Source organism: Nannospalax galili, unplaced genomic scaffold (genome assembly GCF_000622305.1).
Source record: "Nannospalax galili isolate Female #2095 unplaced genomic scaffold, S.galili_v1.0 scaffold150, whole genome shotgun sequence".
Classification (NCBI taxonomy): domain Eukaryota; kingdom Metazoa; phylum Chordata; class Mammalia; order Rodentia; family Spalacidae; genus Nannospalax; species Nannospalax galili.
This window is the reverse complement of record NW_008329320.1, coordinates 3,064,532-3,067,803: the sequence shown is the minus strand read 5'-3', so window position 1 is coordinate 3,067,803 and position 3,272 is coordinate 3,064,532. Positions and strand designations below refer to the sequence as shown.

General features: G+C 48.5%; 1 protein-coding gene and 1 pseudogene across 1 annotated transcript in view; one reads left to right on the top strand and one right to left on the bottom strand.

The window, feature by feature from the left end:
• The window catches only part of Mtmr12 (myotubularin related protein 12), a 110,837-nt gene that overhangs the window by 83,314 nt on the left and 24,251 nt on the right, over positions 1-3,272 (bottom strand). The window lies entirely within an intron of this gene.
• Positions 2,330-3,272, top strand: part of LOC103736137 — a 2,634-nt pseudogene continuing 1,691 nt past the window's right edge.

Genomic DNA, 3,272 nt, shown 5'->3' with positions numbered 1-3,272 from the left:
TGAAACCCTCTTGCTCTCCCTTGATTCCTGCCCTCCTCTCAATCCAGCTTCCCTCCTTCCTTCTAGTGAACCACTCACCCACTCATGCCTGGAAACTCTTCAGGTATCAGGATCCCTTAATCTCTCCAGGTCCCCTGCCAAACCCAGTCCTGACTTGGTTTGTGGATGGGAGTTCAACTCTCACCCCAACTGGGTCTCGCAGGGCAGGGTATGCCATAGTGTCTCTCACTGAGGTCATTGAGTCAGGACCCCTGCCACCTGGAACCATGTCACAAAAAGCTGAACTTGTAGCACTCATCAGGGCCCAAATTCTAGCCAAGGATGACCTCTTACTCCAACATCCCTCCCCTCTACATTACTATTTACTTGCCTTCACCCTTCTAAGGAAACCACTCAGGGAATATGCTGACCAGATTATTCCTCAGGCTTCTAAAGGCCAGACTGACCACCCACTCTAACCTGGAGATCACACCTACCTGTGGGTTCACATCCAATGGGAAGGAGAGAAGTAAACCTTCCAACCACGTTGGACTGGTCCTCACCTGGTGATCCTGTCTACCCCAACAGCAGCCAAGCTTCTCCAAGGCCCACACAATCAAACTCCTTAATTTTCTGGGGTACAAGGGACATAGGATATCTTCAGCTAAGACTCACCTTTCTCTCTCTCAAATCAAGTACTTGGGGTTCCTTCTCACACCTACATCCCACTGTTTAACTATAGATAGGACAAATTACCTAAGGTCTTTAAAGTCCCCCCTTAACCAAGGAGAAAATTCTATCTTTCCTAGACATTGTAGGGTACCTGAGCATCTGGGTTCCTAACTTCGCTCTCTCTACAAAGCTGCTGTACAAAGCTTCCAAAGGAAACTCCCCTGAGACTGTTGACCCCTTAAGGCCTGTTACAACAGCATTCCACACTATCCAGGAAGCACTCTTAAAGGCACTGGCTCTGGCTCTCCCCAACCTGGAATGTCCATTTCTTCTCTACACAAATGAAAATAAGGACCAAGCATTAGGGGTTTTGGGACAGATGAGTGGTCCCAATTTTGTCCCAGTAGGTTACCTCTAAACAGCTTAATACCACTATCCAGGACTGGCAACCTTGCTCCCATGCTCTGGCCACTACTGCTCTCCTGGCTCAAGAGGGACTTAAGCTCACTTTGGGTCAGCTCATCTCTGTCCTTTCCCCCCACCAGCTTAAGGATTTAACTAACCCACACATCTCTTGCCAATCTAGCTCCCTCTAAACTACAACTTTTCCTTGTCAAGTTTCTTGAAAACCCCTTGCTCACCCTTGATTCCTGCCCTCCTCTCAATCAAGCTTCCCACCCCCCTTACAGTGAACCACTCACTCACTGATGCTAGGAAACTCTTCAGGAACTCTCATACCAGGATCCCCTAATTTCCCTAAATCCTCTACCAATCCCAACTCTAACTTGGTTTATGGATAGGAGTTTAACTCTCACCCCAACAGTGTCCCACAGGCCATAGTATCTCTCAGAGATGTCTTTGAGTCAGGACCCCTACCACTTGGAACCACGTCACAAAGAGCCAAACTTGTGACACTCACCAGGGCCCTAATTTTGGCCAAGGACGACCTCTTCCTCCTGCATCCCTCCCCTCTATACAACTATTTACCTGCCTTCACCTTTCTAAGGAAATTACTCAGGGAACATGCTGACCAGATTATTCCTCAGGCTTCTAAAGGACAGACTGACCACCCACTTCAACCTGGAGATCACGCCTACCTGCGGGTGCACATGCAGCAAAAAGGAGTGAAGGACACCCTCCAGCCACGGTGGACTGGTCCTCACCTGGTGATTTTGTCTACCCCAACTGCAGCCAAGCTCTCGGGACAACCCAGTTGGATTCATCTCTCCAAATTAAAACCTGCCAAGGAACACAGCAAGTACCAGGCCACCAGTATCGGGCCTCTTAAGTTGAAAATCTCGAGGATCCCTCCCTTAACACCAATTCAGGAATGAATTTTCTACTGACCCTATTTCTATTCTTCCCTCTAAACCCTACCTCAGCCATTCCCCACTGCACCTACCCACCATGTTCTTATAGATTTGAAATGTGGAAAATTAATAATAGAAACCGAGAACTCGAGCTCCTTAGCTCTGCTACATGCCCACTTTCTTCATGTAACACTGTCTCTCTTAAGTTTGACATGGTAGATGCTCGCTATGGTAGGTTTCTCTGCTTCATAGATGATCAAACCAAAAGGGAATGCAGGGACCCAGGCAATTGGGAAGGCTGTCCCTCATGGAAATGCAACTATCATTGGCTGAGTGGAGTGGGCAAAGAGGGATGGGGCAGATTCGGAATGAGCACAAACCAACTCACTCGGGTAACTGACCCCACAGATCGTAAGTGCAGCAGGGATTCAATTCTACACAGGCACAATCGGTATAAACAAGGAGTCTGTGGGGAAGTGGTCTTCAAAATACTTAATCCACACTCATGGACAGGAGACCGCATTGCTGTAGCAGGGATCCAGTACACAGTGGCTGCCATAGACCACTGGCGAGTAAAGATAAAAAAGACAATTCAGGATTCAAGGCCCCAGAGAGCTATGAAAGTCTTAGATCAGACAATATACTCCTGCATCTCTCCACAGATTGAGGACACCTGTGCTCCAGTCATTCTCATCCCCAAACTAACCCTATACACACCAGGAGAGGTGTATGATGTCTTATCCACAGGGACAGAAGGAACCAGAACAAAGAGGTCAGCCACCTTGGCAGTCCTGATAGGAGTTAGCCTGGTGGCATCAGTGGCAGCCACAGGACTTGCGGCCGGAGGCTTGGGACACAGGCTGATCTCAACCCAGCATCTTTCTCAAGAAATAGAGGACCTCAGACGAGAGCTCACTTCAACAGTGGAAACTATAGCCCAGTTCCTACAACAACAATTGTCCTCCCTAGCTAAGTTGCACTCCAGAACAGGCGAGCCCTGGATCTGTTAGGGTTCCAAACAGCAGCAGTTTCCCCCCTCCCCAAAAGGGACCTCACCTTGACCTTTGAAGTCAAGGGAAACAAACTCTGTTGAGAAGCAGCCTGCCTTTCCTCTGACCTCCAAAGATAGGCTAAGCAGATTCTACCTGATAACCAGAGATTTTAGAAGCTGTTTTTCTCTTATCTTAAGAGGGAAAAAATAAACACTTCCAGACCCTAATCCCACCTGGCAGACTGAACGGAGCCAGGCTTTTCCTGCTTCCCCCTCCCTGATTTCTCCCCAAAAATTTCCCCCCTTCCCCCCCCTAAAAC